Source organism: Mobula hypostoma, chromosome 1 (assembly GCF_963921235.1).
Source record: "Mobula hypostoma chromosome 1, sMobHyp1.1, whole genome shotgun sequence".
Lineage (NCBI taxonomy): Eukaryota > Metazoa > Chordata > Chondrichthyes > Myliobatiformes > Myliobatidae > Mobula > Mobula hypostoma.
This window is the reverse complement of record NC_086097.1, coordinates 231,379,890-231,400,486: the sequence shown is the minus strand read 5'-3', so window position 1 is coordinate 231,400,486 and position 20,597 is coordinate 231,379,890.

Sequence of the window (20,597 nt, the reverse complement as noted above, 5' to 3'; positions counted from 1 at the left end):
GCAGATTTACTTGAACATCCTACAATAAAAGAAAATTAAAACATACAATGGAATGTTGGTGAAGTGTCTGTGGAAGGAAAGGGATAGTTAATGTTTCAGGTCATGAACTGAATCAGTTCTGAGAGAGTTGATCAGGGGTTCCTAACCTTTGTTATATCATGGACACCTGCCATTAACCAAGGGGTTTGCGGACCCCAGGTTGGGAACTCTGAGGGAAGATAGCCAGAGCAAAGAGATGAGAAGAAGGGCAGGTATGTTCTTCATATGATAACCCTTTCATTCCCTGAAACATCCTTGTGAACCTCCTCAGAACCCTTTCCTTAAGCAATCTTTTCTTAGATAAGGAGCCCAGAACAGTTCACAATGACTGTGCAGCCAGATTCAAGGAGAACCTGATCACTAAATTTGCAGATGATGCCACAATGGTGGGGCTCATCAGCAAAAATGATGACACAATGTACAGGGAGAAGGTCAAACATCTAGAGAGCTGGTGCAGTGATAACAACTTGATGCTTAATGTCACCAAAACCAAGGAGGTGATCGTTGATTTCATACGGTCTCAGCCTGAGCACACACCCCTCAGCATCAGCGGCTCCACAGTGGAGAGAGTGGAAAACATCAAGTTCCTTGGGGTGCAGATCTCGGACAATCTCACCTGGTCCAGGAACACCACTGGGATTGTGAAACAGGCCCAGCAGAGATTGCGCTTTCTGAGGAAGCTTAAACAAGCATCACTCCCCACTAACATCTTAACTACATTCTACAGAGGCGTGGTTGAGAGTGTGCTGACCTCTTGCATCACAACCTGGTACTCCAGCTGCAGTGCTGTTGACAAAAAAAACCTTGCAGAGGGTGGTTAGGGGAACAGAGAAGGTTATTGGGGTCTCCCTACCTTCTGTCCAAGACCTCTTTCAGAGTCGATGCCTCCAGAAGACACGGTACATCATTAAAGACCCCTCACACCCTCTCCATGAACTGTTTGTTCTTCTGCCATCAGGCAAACGTTACAGGAGCATCAAAACTAAAACCACAAGGCTACTAAACAGCTTCCTCCCACAGGCAGTCAGACTGCTAAATAGCTGCTCTACCTGACTTTGCTTTTGGACACTTTTAACTTGCACTGGACACTTATAACTTGATTTTAACTGACATGTGGCTGTTGTGTTTTACTATTTATTGTTACGTTTATTATTTAGTGTTGCGTTTGTTATGTTATGATTGCACTGCTCCTGGGAAATGCTGTCTCATTCTGCCCTGCAGAGCTGATGTATGGTTAGAATGACAATAAAGTTTTTTGAATCTTGAATCTTTGAATACTCAAGGTGAAGCCTCGCCAGTACCTTATACTGTAAAGCCTCAGCATCGCATCCCTGCTCTTGTATCCTAGTCCTCTTGAAATGAATGCTAACATTGCATTTGCCTTCCTCATCACCGATTCAACCTGCAAGTTAACCTTTAGGGTGTTATGCACAAGGACTCCCAAGTCCCTTTGCATCTCAGAAGTTTGGGTATTCTCCCTATTTAGAAAATAGTCTGCATATTTATTTCTACCACCAAAGTGCATGACCATGCATTTTTCAACGATGTATTTCATTTGCCACTCTCCTGCCCATTCTCCGAATCTGTCGAAGTCCTTCTGCAGCCTTCCTGTTTTCTCAACACTACCTGCCCCTCCACCAGTCTTCATATCATCTGTGAACTTGTCAAGAAAGCCATCTATTCCATCTTCTAAATCATAAAAAGAAGTGGTCCCAACACTGACCCCTGCCACTAGTCACTGGCAGCCAACCAGAAAAGGATCCTTTTATTCCCACTCACTACCTCTTACCAATCAGCCAATGCCTTAAGGCTGATTTATACTTGTGTGTCAAATCAACGCCATAGGTATGGCGTAGCCGCGCACCCTACGCAGAGCCTACGCGGATCCCTACGCCATAGCCTGACGCGCATCTCTCCCAAAATGTAACTACGCGTCGCGGCAACACAGACTGCAACAACTGTGATTGGTCCACTTGGTAGCATCGCATTTCCTTCTATGGTGCAATAGCTTCCCATTGGGCGACTGAAGGGCAGGGAAGGAACTCTGGCTGCAATGCTTTCCATAAAGCCTTACAGTCCTCTGGAATTATGGAGGACACATTTTGCCTTTACAAAAAAAGACGCTCGCTTTAAACTTGTTTACCCCGAGAAAGACTACCATGACCATGAAGCCTTGCAAAGGCAGGTGTGTGCACATATGTGATGTACCTGAATTGCAGAGTGACACAGACACACCAATGCACAGGTATAAATGCTCACAACGCGCGTAGGCCACTTGTGTAGGTTATGGCGTCGTGTTGACACTCAAGTATAAATCAGCCTTTAACCATGCTACTAACGTTCCTGTAATACCATGGGCTGTTAACTTGGTAAGCAGCCTCATGTGTGGATTCTTTTCAGGCCTTCTCAAAATTCAAATATACAACATCCACCACATCCCCTCTATTGATCCTACTTGTAATTTCCTCAAAGAATTCCAACAAGTTCATCAGGCAAGATTTTCCCTTAAGGAAACCATGCTGACTTTGTCCTATCCTCCCACATCATGAAGACCCTGGACAGACTCGCTCTGGAGCTCTGGAGCTGCTCCGGCCTATGGTCAGGCCACACTTAGATCCCCTCCAGTTCGCCTACCAGCTCCGACTAGGAGTTGAGGATGCCATCGTCTACCTGCTGAACCGTGTCTACGCCGACCTGGACAAGCCAGTGAGCACTGTGAGGGTCATGTTTTTTGACTTCTCCAGTGCGTTCAACACCATCTGCCCTGCTCTGCTGGGGGAGAAGCTGACAGCAATGCAGGTGGATGCTTCCCTGGTGTCATGGATTCTTGATTACCTGACTGGCAGACCACAGTACATGTGCTTGCAACACTGTGTGTAGAACAGAGTGATCAGAAGCACTGGGGCTCCACAGGGGACTGTCTTGTCTCCCTTTCTCTTCACCATTTACACCTCGGACTTCAACTACTGCACAGAGGCTTGTCATCTTCAGAAGTTTTCGGATGACTCTGCCATAGTTGGATGCATCAGCAAGGGAGATGAGGCTGAGTACAGGGCTACGGTAGGAAACTTTGTCACATGGTGTGAGCAGAATTATCTGCAGCTTAATGTGAAAAAGACTAAGGAGCTAGTGGTAGACCTGAGGAGAGCTAAGGTACCGGTGACCCCTGTTTCCATCCAGGGGATCAGTGTGGACATGGTGGAGGATTACAACTACCTGGGGATATGAATTGACAATAAACTGGACTGGTCTAAGAACATTGAGGCCGTCTACAAGAAGGGTCAGAGCCGTCTCTATTTCCAGAGGAGACTGAGGTCCTTTAACATCTGCCGGACAATTGTGAGGATGTTCTACGAGTCTGTGGTGGCCAGTGCTATCATGTTTGCTGTTGTGTGCTGGGGCAGCAGGCTGAGGGTAGCAGACACCAACAGAATCAACAAACTCATTCGTAAGGCCAGTGATGTTCTGGGGATGGAACTGGACTCTCTGACGGTGGTGTCTGAAAAGAGGATGCTGTCCAAGTTGCATGCCATCTTGGACAATGTCTCCCATCCACTACATAATGTACTGGGTGGACACAGGAGTACATTCAGCCAGAGACTCATTCCACCAAGATGCAACACAGAGCGTCATAGGAAGTCATTCCTGCCTGTGGCTATCAAACTTTACAACTCCTCCCTTGGAGGGTCAGACACCCTGAGCCAATAGGCTGATCCTGGACTTATTTCATAATTTACTGGCATAATTTACATATTATTATTTAATTATTTATGGTGCAACTGTAACGAAAACCAATTTTCCCCGGGATCAATAAAGTATGACTATGACTATGACTATGACTATCTTGTCCTGTGTCACAAAGTGCTCCATAACCTCATCCTTAACAATTGACTCCAACATCTTCCCAGCCATTGAGGTCAGGCTAACTGCTCTGTATTTCTCTTTCTGGTGAATTCCTCCTTTCTTAAATAGCAGAGTGACATCTGCAATTTTCCATTCCTCTGGAACCACGCCAGAGTCCAATGATTCTTGAAAGATCATTACTAATGCCTCCACATTGTCTTTATGCTACCTCTTTCAGAACCCTTTAGTGCAGTGGACTGGGTGACTTGTGCATCTTTAATTCTTTTCACCTTTTGAGTGGCTTCTCCCTTGTAATAGTAACTGCACTCACTTCTCTTCCCTTACACCCTTCTACACCTGGCACACTGCTAGTGTCTACCACAGTGAAGACTGATGCAAAATATTTATTTATTTCATCTGCCATCTCCCTGTCCCCCACTGTTACTTTTCTGGCCTAATTTTCTAGCAGTCCTGTATCCACTCGCTTTCATTTTCTAAATACTTGAAAAAGCTTTTACTATCCAATTTGATACTGTTTGCTAGCTTGCTTTCGTATTTCACCTTTTCCCTCTGAATGATTCTTTTAGTTGCTCTCTGGAGGGTTTTAAAAGCTTCCCAATCCTCTAATTTCCCACTAATTTTTGCTTTGTTGTATGCCCTCTCTTTTGCTTTTACATTAGCGTTGACTTCCCCTGTCAGCCACAGTTGTACTATTCTGCCATTTGATTATTTCTTTGTTTTTGGAACACATCTATCCTGCACCTTTCTCATTTTTCCAAGAAACTCGAGCCATTGCTGCTGTACTGTCATCCCTGCCCGCATCGCCTTGCAATTTACTTTGGCCGGCTCCTCTCTCATACCACTGTAATTTCCTTCACTCCACTGAAATACTGCTATGTCAGACTTCACCTTCTTCCTTTCAAATTTCAATTTGAACTCAATCATATTGTGATCACTACCTCCTAAGGGGTCCTTTACCTAAAGCTTCCTAATCGCCTTCAGTTCATTACATAACACCCAATCCAATATAACTGATCCCCTATTAGGCTCAACAACAAGCTATTCTGAAAAGCAATCTCGTAGGCTTTCAACAAACTCACTCTCTTGAGATCCATTACCAACCTCATTTTCCCAATCTATCTGCATGTTAAAATCTCATAACGATCATAAGATTGTCCTTTTGACACACCTTTTCTATTTCCTGTTGTAATCCATAGTCCACATCCAAGCTACTGTTTGGAGGCCTGTATATAACTGCCATCAGGGTACTTTTACCCTTGCAGTTTCTTAACTCAACCCACAAGGATTCAACATCTTCCAATCCTATGTCACATCTTTCTAATGATTTGATGCCATTCTTTACCAGCAGAGCCGCAACACCCCCTCTGCCTACCTTCCTAACCCCCCGATACAATGTGTAACCTTGGACATTTAGCTCCCAACTACAACCATCCTTCAGCCATGATCATCTTATTTCTTATACTCTGTGCATTAAGATATAACACTTTGACTGCCACATTCACTACCCTTTCTGGTTCTGCATCCATAATGCACCGATACTCACCTCTCTCTGCTGGCTGCAATTATGTCCCAATATCTGCCTGCCCTTTCTGACAGTCTGACTGCACACTTTATTTGCTTTTTTCTTTTACCATCTGTGGTATCCTGAGTTCCATCACTCCAGTTCCCATCCCCTTACCAAATAAGTTTAAACACTCCCCAACAGCACTAACAAACCTGCCAGTGTGAATATTGGTGCCCCTCGGGTTCAGGTGCAACCTGTCCCTTTTGTACAGGTCATACCTCCCCCAGAAGAGATCTCAATGATCCAAGAATCTGAAGCCCTGGCCCCTGCACCAGCTTCTCAGCCATACATTAATTTTCCAAATCATCCTGTTTCTACCCTCTCTGGTGAGTGTCACAGGTAGCAATCCAGAAATTACTACCCAGGAGGTCCTGCTTCTCTGCTTTTTACCTAGCTCTCTAAATGCTCTTTTCAGGACCTCTTTGCTTTTCCTTGCTATATCACTGGTACCAATATGTACCAAAACATCTGGCTGCTCTCCCTCCCCTCTCCAAAATGCTGTGGATGCAATCCGAGTCCCTGGCCCTGGCACCTGGGAGGCAACATACCATCTGGGTGTCCTGTTCACATCCACAGAATCTTGTGTCTGTTTCTCTGACTACTAGGTACCCTATCACTACGGCTCCCTTCTTCTCCTTCGTTCCCTTCTGCACCATAGACCCATGCTCAGTGCCAGTAACTTGGTCTCTGTGGCATTCCCCTGGGAGGTCAAACCCCACAACAGAATATCCAAAATGGTATACTTGTTATTGAGAGGAATGGCCACAGGGGTGCTCAATGCTAACTGCCCAATCACATTTCCATTTCTCTTAATGGTCACCCAGCTACTTGCCTCCTGCATCTTAGGGATGGCTACTTCCCTGTGTGTTTGTGTTGTTCGTCCATCGTTGACGTCGATGAGGACCTCGACACCATTATGATGGTGTCGAGACTAGCGCGTGATTTGGATTTAAGTGAGGGAGAGTTGCGCAGCGTCAGCCTCACTCTCTCTTCCCAATTCCCATCTGGATCCAGTGGCAAGAGGGCTGGAGTTGGGACTAGGCGCAGTGGATGACCAGGATGTCTTCTATGTCTTGTCCTGCTCTACACGTTCCACGACGCTTGCAGAGACCGCCTTCTTGACCGTTGGACCTTCCATTGGTCTCGTCAGCTCAATCCGCCAGAGTCTGTCTTCACATGCTGGGATAGACAACTCCCTATCTCACCGAGGGTTTGAGACCCATCGGCTACCCTCACCTGGTTTAGCCGGCTTGTCGAAGCCGTTGCCCGGGGTGTGGCCGCTGTCGCATGCAAACAGCTTCGGTGAGCCACAGGTGAGAGCTGAGTGCCAGGTGGGGACCAAAGGTGGACTAACCGCCCTGAAAAGGACGTGACATGTTCCCCCACCAGAGGTGCTACCCCTCCCTGACACCCCATATACCCTACTTCCCTGTAACTCCAATCGATGATCTCCTCACTCTCCATTACAAGCCGAAGGTCATCCAGATCCCTAACACGGTCCACAAGGAGCTGCAGCCGGATGCACTTCACGCAGGTGTAGATCCTGCAGGACCCCAACATCCGGCATGAAGAACACACGATGGCCATTTAAACTACACTCAGTACCCCTGACACAGTAAGAAAAAAGGGACACTGAACAGAAATTTACCTGGACGACTTACCTAGAGCCAATACCTCCGAGCTGTAGCCTCCTTTGTGCCAAAGCCTGACTCTCCCACTCTCCCACTGGCCCACTCCGAACTATGGCTGCTCTGCTTGTTCCTTCTGTACTTTTATTTACTCCTCTATGAACTGCTCCTGCCACTGATTGGGCCGTCCGAATGACACCAAATGCCCACGAAGCTCTCCTTTTAAATGAGCGCCACTGACCCGCGAGTAACCTCCTCGCCGTGCGCTGCACCTGCCACTGATTGGGCCTTCAGAATGACATGTCACCCTGAGATTCATTTTCTTGCAGGCATTCACAGTGAATACAAAGAAACACAATGGAATCAATGAGAAACTGCAACTGCGCACAGCAAAATGGATGAGCAACAAATTGTGCAAATAAAAAATGAAAATACATAATAATAAACGATTTAATTAATATCGAAAAAACTAGTGGTAGAGTCCTTGAAAGTGAGTCCATATTTCGTGGAATCATTTTAGTGTTGGGGTGAGTGAAGTTATCCCGAAAGAAGCTGCAGAAGGTTGTAAATCTAGTCAGCTCCATCTTGGGCACTAGCCTACAAAGTACCCAGGGCATCTTCAGGGAGCGGTGTCTCAGAAGGGCAGCGTCCATTATTACGGACTTCCAGCACACAGGGCATGCCCTTTTCTCACTGTTACCATCAGGTAGGAGGTACAAAGGCCTGAAGGCACACACTCAGCGATTCAGGAACAGCTTCTTCCCCTCTGCCATCCGATTCCTAAATGGACATTGAGCCCTTGGACACCACCTCACTTTTAAAAAAATATACAGTATTTCTGTTTTTTGCACGTTTTTTAAAAATCTTTTCGATATACGTATACTATAATTGATTTACTTGTTTGATTATTATTATTTTTATCCTTTTTTTCTCTTCTATTATATATTGCATTGAACTGCTGCTGCTCGGTTAACAAATTTCACGTCACATGCCGGTGATAATAAACCTGATTCTGATTCTGGTTCAGGAACCTGATGGTTGAGAGGTAATAACCGTTCCTGAACCTGAGGCTCCTGTACCTCCTTTCTGATGGCAGCAGCAGGAAGAGAGCATGGCCCAGGTGGTGGGGGTCGTTGATGATGGATGCTGCTCTCCTGGACAGCACTCCTTGCAGACGTGCTCAACGGTGGGGAGGGCTTTACCCGTGATGGAGTGGGCTGCATCCACTACATTTGTAAGCTTTTCCGTTCAAGGGCATTGGTGTTTCCATACCAGCCCGTGATGCAACCGGTCAGTATACCCTCCACTGCACATCTATAAAAGTTTGTCAAAGGTTCAGATGACATGCAGAATCTTTGCAAACTTCTAAGGAAGTTGAGGTGCTGCTGTATCTTCTTTGTAATGGCACCTACGTGTTGGGCCCAGGACAGATCCTCTGCAATGAGGACGCCAAGGAATTTAAAGTACAATGTTACATGTAACTTCGAGTGAAGCCTAATGTGAAGCACCTGCTTAGTACATCTGCTACTACCATCAGGCTCCTGAACTAGTGAGGATAATGTCATTTATCACGATTCTGAACTGATTCCACAACCTACAGACTCACTTACAAAGATTCATGTTCTCCGTATTATTTATTTTTTATTTGCACAATTTATCATCTTTTGCACATTTTTGCTTGTCAGTATTTGTTTATGTATAGTTTTTCATTAATTCTTTTGTGTTTCTTTATTTTGCTGCAAGTGTCCATGTGAAAATGAATCTCAAGGTAGTATATTGTGGCATATATGTACTTCAATAATAAATTTACTTTGACTTTGCTTTCTTTTTTCTCATGATCACTTCTCCAGACTCAATTGCTTTTCCTCTTTACATGCTCATGAAAACTTTTCCTATAAGATAGTTAGTTCCCTCCTGACGAAGGGTCTCGGCCTGAAACGTCGACTGCGCTTCTTCCTATAGATGCTGCCTGGCCTGCTGCGTTCACCAGCAACTTTGATGTATGTTGCTTGAATTTCCAGCATCTGCAGAATTCCTGTTGTTTTTAGTTCCCTCCTGATTTTTTCCCTTCTGGTAGTCGTTTGTTTAGCCATGAGTGTTGGTGTTACCCCTTGGAATTTTTCTTTCATGTTGAAGTTCTAAGTATTCTAATAGATCCCCTTCAAATACATCTAATTTCATATCTTCATAATTGCATAATTTAAGTTTAAAATTCTCCTCTTAGAGCCATTAAAAATTCAATCATATCATGATTGTTTGTTTTCTTAGGACGCTTTCACTCTGAGATATTTTTGGAGAATGCCAGGATGAGTGTGGGCTGCTTTGAAAATCAGAAATTGCAGTAACTGGAAATTTGAAAATAAAGATAGAAAATGCTGGAACGGACACAAGGCTAGACGACATCTACGAAAAGAAAAAATGGAGTTAACACCTAAGGTTGAAAACCTAACATCACATCTGCAGAATCTGCTGAGTGTTTCTGAGTATTAACAGCCAAAAACATTAATCTGAAATGTTAACATTCTCCTCTCTCCATAAATGCTGCCTGACTTATTGAGTATTCCAGTAATTACCAATTTTATTTCATATTTTCAGCATCCACAGATTTAACTTTGCAAAACAAATCATTTCTGTAAAGAGTGAACAAGTGGCGTCCCAATTACAGACATGATTTGTACACAGAAATAGTACATGTACAAGTTCCAAAGAATCAGAATCAGGTTTAATATTACAGGTATATGTCGTGAAATTTGTTGTCTTTGCAGCAGCAGTAGAATGCAAAACATAATAGGAAACATGAATTACAGTAAATACATATAAAATAGTTTAAATAAGTAATGCAAAAATAGAAATAAAAAAATTAGTGAGGTAGTGCTCGTAGGTTCAATGTCCATTCAGAAAATGGATGGCAGTGGGGGAGAAGCTGTTCCTGAATAGTTGCGTGTGTGCCTTCATACTTCAGCAATGAGAACAAGTTGAATATAATACAAATTAAAATGTTGGATCCGAATTTCCCTCAATGCCTTTCTCCCTATTCTGATTTTTAATTTTATTTCTGACTGTGGAGTATTTTTCCTATATCTTCTTCTGCTGCTTGATAATTTAACCTTTGTAACTTTTTATTGATTTCTTCGTTTTTTTTTACATTTGTTTCTAAAAATATACATTATTATCCTATCCTTTATTGTTCATATAATTTTTGTATGTTTCTTTACTTACACTTAGTTTTAAATCCATCTTTGTTGCATTACTGCTGGCTAGTTAATGATTAGTGTCAGGTATTTCTTCTGGACTCTAATGAACACTGAAACATTTTCAGGCAATTGTCATTTCTTTATTAGTCAGCGTATACCTTTTCATTTAATTTTCCTAGTTCCAATTGCTTATTCCTAAAATCTGCTTTTACCAACAAATAACTCCCATCTGTGTCTGGCACATGTTCATTTCAATTCTTGGCTTAAGTTCAGACTTATGGATTAGAAATGTCAAAGCCATTAATAACTTTACAGCAACAGATGGACTTGTATTGTTCTATTCACATCTATTGAAACATCTCCAGCATGTCTGGCAAATTATTCAATTCCCATTCTGCCACCATCATTATGAAAGCATCAAAAGGATCAATTGTCTTTGCAGGGCAGGCAGGCACCAAGATTTCAAAGTAAACGTATTGTCAATGTACATATACATCACCATATATGAGCCTGAGATTCATTTTCTTGCGGGCATACACAGTAAATCCAAGAACCATATTAGAATCAATGGAAGACCACACACAACAGGGTGGACGAACAAGCAATGTGCAAAAGAGAACAAACTGTGCAAATATAACAGAGACAGAATGTGTGGTGATATCCAAAAAGAAAGAGAATCCTATCTGCAGGCTGAGAATAAATGGGGAAGACATAAAACAAGTACAGAACTTTTGCTACTTAGGAAGCTGGGTGACATCGGATGGCAGGTGCGACTTGGACATCAAAAGAAGAATAGGGATGGCAAAAGACACCTTTACGAGAATGAAGAGTATACTGACCAATACTAAACTAGGCATGACAACCCGCCTCAGAGTACTGAAATGTTACGTTTATCCTGTTATGTAATATGGCTCAGAATGTTGGACAATACCTAGTAACATGAGGAAACAAATTGAAGCAGCAGAGATGTGGTTTTTGAGGAGGATGCAAAGAATAACATGGACAAAACGAATATCTAATGAGAATGTCATGAACAGAACAAACACAGAAAGGGAAATAATGTATGAGATCATGAAAAGGCAACGTAACTTCATTGGACATGTGATTAGGAAAGAGGAGTTAGAATGCACGGTAATTATGGGAAAGATTGAAGGGAAGAAAGCAAGAGGAAGACAAAGACAAATAATGATGGAGACAGCAGCCAGAGAACTGGAAATGAATACCAATGAATTGATCCACCTGACCTGAAACAGGAGTGTGTGGGCCATGGCAGTCAAAGCTCAAACTGGGCATGGCACCTGATGATGATGATGATAAAAGAGAAAAATAATAATAAAATGAAATAAGCAATAAATATTGAGAACATGAGTTGAAGAGCCCTTGAAAGTGAATCCGTAGGTTCTGGGAACATTTCAGTAATGGGGCAAGTGAAGTTGAGTGAAGTTTCCCCACTGGTTCAAGATCCTGGTGGCTGAGGGATAATAACTGTTCCTGAACTTGATGGTGTGAGACCTAAGGCTCCTGTGCCCGCATAATATTCGCATACAAAATAAAGCTCAAGCAAACTTTATTTCCACTGTGAATTAAAACAAACTGATAAAGAATCAAAAAAGATTCCAAAACTTGAAATTAGGAATCGAAATAGAAAGATAAGATAGTTTGTAAGAAAATGAATCACAAGACATTGTTGATGCTGAAACCATTAACCTAGTTATTCTCTTTGCTGATGCTGAGATTGATTTTATGACAGTATTCTCATTTAACAAGAGCTTTATATATATAATCTCCAGTCACAAGTTGACTATAACCAACAATATTCTTTCCCTGTGAGTGGCAAAAAGTAGAGAAAGGACATCACAGTGATTTAATGAAGGAGAATGAGCAGACAAATTTCAGAATTGTTGAAGTACAAATTTGGTTTTCTTGAATTTGTTTTTAACTGAGCATTGCACCTGGATCACGTATTATTCATTTTACAAATAAATGTAAATTTGCATGACCATTCCAAGTTGCAAATCTCAAAGAGCTACAAGTGGCTAGTCACAGTTATTGATCCAATTATTTTAAATTTCTGTGGATAAAATAAAAACCTTTGTCAAGCTAGATTTGTTACATGTACATGGAAACATACAGTGAAATGTGTTGTTTGTGCCAAATCAACTCAGTGAGGATTGTGTCCACATGTGCTGCTATGCTTCCAGTGCCAACATAGCATGTCTCACACTCACTAACTCCAACCCTAATCATAGGTCAAAAGAGTTAATTATAATTATTTATTTTAGTATTCACAAATAAAAATAGAATTTTATATCATATTCAGTACATAGTTTGACACAAAGTGTTTGTTTCTCAGGTGCTTTTGAAGTAACTAATTCCCTGCATTGAACTGACAAAAACAATCAATTCAAAGGTACAATTCCTTCTTCTTTTGAATGTCAATAAAGTTCATAATCCTACAGTTGATTGAGAGCATAATGGTATTTACTTTGAAAAAAAACAGTTAAAACAGTTCATTATGTCAACTAAAGTAATTTGAATCCAGCCTTTGGCAAAATCATTTTAAACTGGAGTGATCTTATTTATCTTGGCTTTTGTTTCTACTACACCTTGGAGCAGAATCCTTTGTGTTAACAGCAGTCACAATATTCATTTTAATTTTTGACCAATAATCTTTTCAGAGAGGTTAAGAAAGATGTCTATTTTCCATTAATGTCATAATCACACGGATAGTTTATTTAGCCAGACTAAATACTTAGCCTGCCAAAGCAAAAGGTGACAGTCAAGTAACACTCTTATTTAACTTACGGTAGATTGGTTTGTTCTATAAATTGTGAACCCCCAGTCATGTGTGGGCTTTGACAATGTATATCTGTAGTTTACTTGCATCTTTAGAAGTATTAAATTTGTGCCTAGGTCATTATAACTTAGTTAATTTTCGGAAACACTCTCTGTATTTTTAATCAGTAATTATATTTTCCATACAATGATAGGGACATTTTTGTATATTTGGTCAATAGTTGATACCTTGAGCCTCAGGACTCGCACCACCAGTTTCAAGAACAGATACTACCCCTCAACCCCTTGAATAGAAGGGGATAACTACACTCACTTGCCCCATCATTGAAATGTTCTTACAACCAATGATCTCACTTTAAGGACTCTTTATATCATTCTCTCTGCAGTGTTCTTGTGCAGTGTGTTGAAACTCTGACTAAACACCAAGTTAAACGGGAGCCAATAAAGACAGAGTTGCAGTAAGGTTAACCATTTATGGTTCACTCTTCCACATTAACATCGTATGGTGAAAACTGTTGATAAAAAAATACAAACATATACAGCGTCTGTTTCATTCTGGAGACCACGCGTGCTCTCCTCTTTTAGCGAGAGTCTCCAGCCGCCCCGAGTAGCGGGCGAGGAGGGTCCCGTCAAACCGCCATTGGGCTCGAGCCGACCCCGCGTTTGAAATTGAAAAGCCGGCACGCGCGCTGCCCCAACCGCCACTTCCTTAACAGAAACCGCGTTAATATTTTTACTTCAAATACATTCTTATGAACTTGCGGCATTGCTTCTATAATGTTTCTTTGTGGGTAGAAACGGAAATCTTCACAATCATGCTGCACGCATGGCACCCACCTTCACACCTTCTCCGAACTGGAGGTTACACATAAGACACGGCGAAACCCGAGGTGACGTCATCGCATGCCGCGCTATACCATAGACAATGAATTTACCTTTGTTAAACTGTAACACAATTATCAACCTTTAACGTTAACTAGAAAACAGTTACAAACAAATCATTTAAAACGCAGACCCAACAAAGTCAAATAAATGCCTTAAGGGCAACACACTCTCTGTAGTGCTCTCGTTATTTATTTATATTTGTATTCGCACAAGTAGTTGTCTTCTGCACTCTGGTTGAACTTTCAATGATCCTGTTATAGTTACTATTCTACAGATTTCTTCAAGAAAATGAATCTCAGGGTTGTATATGGTGACATATACTGTATGTACTTAGATAATAAAATTTACTTTGAATTTTAAACTTTGAATTAGTTTCTTAGTACATAATATAACTTAGATAATCTCTGAATTAGGTCAGCAGAACAAGGCAGTCTGATTTGAGTAAATATATTGTGAATTGTTGAGAATAATTATGATTCATTGATTTACTGGATAGGCTTTGATCACCTGTGGAAGTCAGAGGTGACTTTCTGCCAGTACAATACACGGCTGCAGGTTTGCCACATATTTTTGCTCTTCCCTCCTCCATCTAGCTGTTGTTCTTTGTCATGTGGATCTAGCCATCACCTGCCATCTCTTGCTTTAACTGTTTCGCTAACGTCTTTCTATTAGCTATCTTCCCTTTATGTTTTAGTCCGCGTGAAGAGTCTTGACCTGAAACGTTGACTGCCCATTTCATTCCATTGCAGATGCTGCCTGACACACTCCAACTGTTTATTTTTCTGCCTCTGTGTCTCCAAGTTTCACATCAGTAGAGATTTAACTCACCTAGATACTTCTGAATTGTTTTATCCTGGAAGCATTAATGTGAATCTAACCTTGGCTCTAAAAGCTCCTGGTTACTTTACAAGTTTAGTGAACAGATTCAAATCTGTGGTGTACCAATTAACTCTGAACTTAATTTTCTCCATGAAAATGACCTTCTTCCATTCTACAACAATGCAGAACCCACTTTTTACATTCTTTTTCCTTCATTGTTGGACTGCAATAGCATGCCTTCATCATTGTCCAGTATCCTAATTTCCTTGCCATCAATTTTCCAGACTGAATTAATCCAAATACGAAAGTATACTTCCTTAACAGTACAAATTACCCGTCTTCCACCACTTCCTGTCTTTTCCAAGGTCTTTTGTCTTACCATGCTACCTGGTGTTAACATCACATTTCTCTTCCTTGCTTTTAAACCTCATCATTGTTCCGGTAAGATGGCAGCGGGCTTAATCGCAGCTGCCTCTCAAAGGTGTAATTGTTCGTCCTCTACATCTTTTTTATGATCGCAAGGCACTGCAGGATATTAACATAGAAACATAGAAAATAGGTGCAGGAGTAGGCCATTTGGCCCTTCAAGCCTGCACCGCCATTCATGCACTGTAGGGTCTACCTCATCAATGAGTTGCTTGAAAGCGCTGGAGCTGGATTTGTTGTGCAGCAATCCAAGCAGGAAGGCATCAGAGGCAAGGTGCAGACCCAAAAAAAGTGAAAATGATTGTCTTGGACTTTTTTCTTGTGTTTGGAAGACCCTGTTGGACGTTGGTAATGTAGAACACCGAAGGTCAGTTCACTGGTTCATTGGCAAGAGAGCTGTGTGAGCTCAGCTGCTGTGTGCCCTGTTGCAGCCACCCAGGGGAGGAGATGGTGGGGCACGGTGGGCATCCGTGCTTGTTTAGGGGCTGGACCCCTCCATCAGTGCTGCTCTCTAGTGGTCGCTCGGTGGAAGACAAGATGGATTGCAGTCGGCTGCAGCTGCAATAGTGCGAGGTGAGGAACTGCTGCTTGTTCTTGCGGATAATGTGGCTCCAGGAACCATCAGTCTACAGGGACTTGAGTATAATATTACCATATTTTTGTGACTGTATGTTTTACAGCTATTGTAATTATATGTGCTACATGTGCCTTGTGCTGTGTGTGACTGTTGGTGCTCCTTGACCCCAGAGGAACACTGTTACGTTTGGCTACATATGAATGACAATTAAACTTGAATTTGTAATATTCAGAAGCCTTGATCCATGCCTACCAAATTTTATCCTGTCCTGTTAAAGACAGAATTGGGCACTTCCAAGAGTTGCAAATGAAACTGAACTCCACTGAAGACATCTAGTTCTTAGTACTGATGAAGCAGTCGCAAATGTTGGGCTGAAGTCACTTCTCAACAGCCTTGTCTGGTGAAGTTCTGTTGGTGCAGTTTCCGGACCTTGAGCACCATCACATTCCTTCTCCGTGTTAGATATGACGCAAGCTGATTGAAGCTCGTTTCTTTTTGCCTCTCCGCTTACCAGTAAACGTTTTCATATGTTGCCATGATGACAAGAGCAAACAGTTCATTTTCCTTGATAGCATCCTAATGCAGAATTTTGAGAATGTGATAAAAATGGAAAATACTGGAGACACTCAGCAAATTAGGAAGTAGCTGTGGAAGAGAGAAATAAAAGTTCACATTTCAGGTGAATAATACTTCAGAACAAGAGTGAGTAAAGCAATATTGATTTTGTGCATAATTTTGCTATAATTGGGATGAGGTTTGGGTACATCAATTGTAAGTTTTTCTTCCCTACACTTTGTGGATTTGATGAATAGGTTTTCATTGTATGGTCTCTGTCAGTATCAGGGGCACACTGGAATAACTTTAGCTGAGCTTTGATTAGATATGACCTGCAGACCTTTAGCATGTTAGCCAAGGTATTACCAGGTTTCCAAGTGCTCAGTGCATCTTAAGGGAATGTATGGGGCACACTCAATGATTCAGGAACAGGTTCTTCCTCTCCATCTTCAGATTTATGAATGGTCCATGATCACAACTTCGTCATTCCTTTTTCTTTGCACCATCTATTTGTTTTGTAATTTATAGTAATTTTATGTCGTTTCATTGTACTGATGTCAGAAAACAACATAAGACAGTGATAATGAACCTGATTCTGTTTCTAATGTGTGTTCCTTAAAAATAGCCATCTAGGGATTAATTACATTTATGAATAAAATACCAGCAAGCATCGGAAATTTTTTTCTTGGATCTCAGAACCCCATACTTGTATGGAGAATGCTGATAAAATCTCAGTATGGTGGCTCATGATAATTCCCAATTGTATGTTTAGTCTTAGCTTCATTTCTCAAAATGGAATATCCAGAACCACAGACAAAACTTCAATTGTAGCCAAAATAATCTCATAGAAATTCAGAAATTGTTTCGATGCTTTTACATTAGCTTACTTTATCTACAGGGCCCCAAATCCCATTTTAAAATCTTTTTTTACATTAACTCTCACATTTTTTTTAAATCTACTGATTAATCTCTGCTGACAATGCAATGACTACTTTTAATGGAGTGGGTTAAGAAAGAAGTAGGGAGAGGGTTATGTAGTGGAGACCACAGCTGGAATGAGGGAGAATGCAGGGAAGGTGCCTGTTTACAGTTCCTCCTAGTCCATAACTTTCCCCCTCGCAGATCACCATACCTCCAAATTTGGTCTTTCAAACTTACCCAACTATTCAATTTGATTGTGATTACAAGTTTCTGGCCTTGTCTCCTTTTCTATGCTGGGCCCCCATTGCCCCAATTTGCTGATACGTCTAAACTTTTATTTTCCTCCCCTTTAATTACTTCCTATGATCCAGCCACTATCCTCTGGGTAAAGAATTCCACAGGTTCACCAACCATTGTGAGTTGTTTTTTCATACTTCAGTTTTAAATGACCACCTCCTTACCTTATAGTAAAGTCCCCCCATTCGAGTGATATCTGCATTGTCAGGTGCACTTACTGTAGGATCTCATCTATTTCACAAAATTTCAGCAGATAGCAAAATTGATTCATTTTTTTTCTGGAATCTCTCTTCCTAACTAGGCTAAATATGCACTGAGCATTATAAACCAGCTACTTAAAAGGCCTGAGTCAATGTAGTAGTAGTAATATTTAAAAGATCTGCCACATATTCATCCACTGGGATATTCCTTAACCTTATAGGAGATCTGGACAACTCAACATTCATGCAGTTATAATTGCCCCAATTTAATTTGATGCTATTGGTTATGAATACCAAGCATTCATTTTCAAATTATAAAAAAGTGTTATCCTGATATGGACCACTGCACATATATAATGTTTATATAAAATATTAAACCATATTGCACAAGGTTTATTATCTCTTCATAGTGCAAAGACAATTTATTATCAAAGTACATATATGTCACCATATACTACCCTGATATTTATATATTGTGGGTATACACAGTAAATCTATAGAATAATAACCATAATAGAACCAATGATAGACCGCACCAACTTGGGCAATCAACCAGTGTGCAAAAGACAACAAACTCTGCAAATACAAGAAGAAAGAAGTAATAATAATAAATAAGCAATAAATAATGAGAACATGAGATGAAGGGTCCTTGAAAATGAGTCTATAGGTTGTGCAAACATCTCAATGAAGGGACAAATGAGGTTGAGTGAAGTTATCCCCTTTAGTTCAAGAGCCCGATGGTTGAGAGGTAATAACTGTTTCTAAACTTGGTGGTGTGAATCCTAAGGTTCCTGTACCTTCTTCCTGATGGCAGCAGCGAGAAGAAAGCATAGCCTGGGTGGTGGGGTTCCATTATCATGGATGCTGCTTTCCCTGCAACAGCATTTCATGTAAATGTTTGTCAATGGTGGGGAGGGCTTTACCCGTGATGGACTGGGCCGTATCCACTACTTTTTGTAGGATTTTCCATTCAAGAGCATTGCTGTTTCCATACCAGGCTGTGATGCAGCCAGTCAAGATACTCTCCACTACACATCTTCAGAAGATTGTCAAAATTTTAGATGTCATGCAAGCACTTCGCAAACTGTTAACGAAGTAAAGGCACTGCCATGCTTTCTTTGTAATTGCACTTACGTGCTGGGCCCAGGACAGGCACCCTGAAATATTAACCCTGAGGAATTTAAAGTTGCTGACCTTCTCCACCTCTGATCCTCCAACGATGACCAGCTCATGGACCTCTAGTTTCCTTCTCCTGAAGTCACTACCATTCAGGGCCCCAAACAGTCCTTCCAGGTGAGGTGACACTTCACCCATGAGTTTGTTGGGGTCATATACTGTGTCCAGTGCTTCCGGTGTGGCCTCCTGTATATTTGTGAGACCTGATGTAGATTGGGAGACCGCTTTGCCGAGCACCTATGCTCCATCCGCTAGAAGAAGCAGGATCTCCCAGTGGCCACCCATTTTAATTCCACCTCCCATTCCCATTCCGATATGTCAATCCACAGCCTCCTCTACTGTCACGATGAGGCCGCACTCAGGTTGGAGGAACAACACCTTATATTCCTTCTGGGTAGCCTCCAACCTGATGGCATGAACATTGACTTCTCTAATTTCTAGTAATGCCCCTCACCCCCTCCCTCACCATTCCCCATCCCCTTTTCCCTTTCTCACCTTGTCTCCTTGTCTGCCCATCACCTTCCTCTGTGCTCCTCACCCTTTTCCTTCTTCCATGACCTTCTATCCCCACCTATCAGACTCCCACTTCTCCAGCCCTGTTTCTCTTTCACCAATCAACTTCCCAGCTCTTTACATCATCCCTCCCCATCTGGTTTCACCTATCACCTTGTGTTTCTCCCTCCCCTCCCTCACCTTTTAAATCTACTCCTCATCTTTTTTCTCCGGTCCTGCTGAAGGGTCTCGGCCTGACATGTCAACTGTATTTTTTTTCCACAGATGCTGCCTGGCTTGCTCAGTTCCTCCAGCATTTTGTGTGTGTTGCTTGGATTTCCAGCATCTACAGATTTTCTCTTGTTTGTCAATAATCAGCTCCTTGGTCTTGCAGCTATTCAGTAAGAGGTACTAATAAACCTTGTCCAATAATAAACCTTTAAGATCTACTCTGTTTCCTGAAACTTAGCCAGAATCTTCATCCATTCTGCTGAGGGCCCTTTATTTCATGGGCAAAAATCCAGATTGCATATTATCAATGGCACTATGGTAATCCATATATGCCTCATCCATTGCAATTCCCTCTTCAGCTCTCTGCTACTTTATCAAAAAATTGCTTCCTAGTTAGTTGGACGAGTTTTGGCATTGCCATGCCCATGTTGGCTTTCTATAATTAATGCACACTTGTCCAGGTGATTTCTAATATAGTCCCTGATTATTGATTGTAATTATTGCACTTGGCTTTGCACAGCTTTTGAATGAGAATGCAACATTTGCATGTTTCAGTCCTCTGGCACCAACTCTGATTCCATACTGAAGATGTTTAGGAGATTATTTCCCGGGATTCTGCAACTTCATTCCTATTGTCCTCAGCATGGAATGCAGCTGCCCTTTCTTGTGCAAGCTAGTTAGCCTTTCTTCAGTGGTTGGGAAGATGTTATTGTGCTTTATTAAGGATGATGCTTGTAATTTCCTTTGCCCCCCGCCCCCCGCTTAAAGAGTGGAATGATGTTTGCAATTTTCGTGTGCTCTAGAACCATTCCAGAATCTAGTGATTCTTGAAAGATTACTATGAATGCCTCCACAATCTCTTTCAGAACCCGTGGAGTGTAGTCAATCTGTTTCACGTGACTTATCTACCTGCAGACCATTCAGTTTCCCAAA